This window comes from Arachis ipaensis, chromosome B05 (genome assembly GCF_000816755.2).
Source record: "Arachis ipaensis cultivar K30076 chromosome B05, Araip1.1, whole genome shotgun sequence".
NCBI lineage: Eukaryota > Viridiplantae > Streptophyta > Magnoliopsida > Fabales > Fabaceae > Arachis > Arachis ipaensis.
Window position 1 is genome coordinate 18,786,191 of NC_029789.2, and position 286 is coordinate 18,786,476.

The 286-nt window shown below is 30.4% G+C and overlaps 1 long non-coding RNA gene across 1 annotated transcript in view; it reads right to left on the reverse strand.

Annotated features, from left to right (window-relative positions):
- LOC110271815 overlaps positions 1-286 on the reverse strand; it is a 4,290-nt gene that overhangs the window by 3,779 nt on the left and 225 nt on the right. The window contains exon 2 of the long non-coding RNA XR_002362573.1: positions 197-231. This is a non-coding gene — a long non-coding RNA (uncharacterized LOC110271815). The remainder of the gene's footprint in view (positions 1-196; positions 232-286) is intronic.

Genomic DNA, 286 nt, shown 5'->3' on the forward strand with positions numbered 1-286 from the left:
TAAACTTAATATTTCATATTTATATAATATAAATCAAATCCCTCGCTATTAAATTACTCCCAACAATAACTTTAACTAGCTAACTAAGTGGAAGTTCAAGTAATTTTTTGTGCAATGGGTATCGTAGTATGTAGTTTCCTTAACATGTAAAACAGAAATTCCATGAAAACAAATAAAGCAAAAGACGAGCACTAACCGATGGAAGCTTGAAGAGTGGAAGCCGCGATCCACCTACAATTAATAGAAATAATAATTAAACTCAGAGAAAACAAGGTTAGTTAATGAA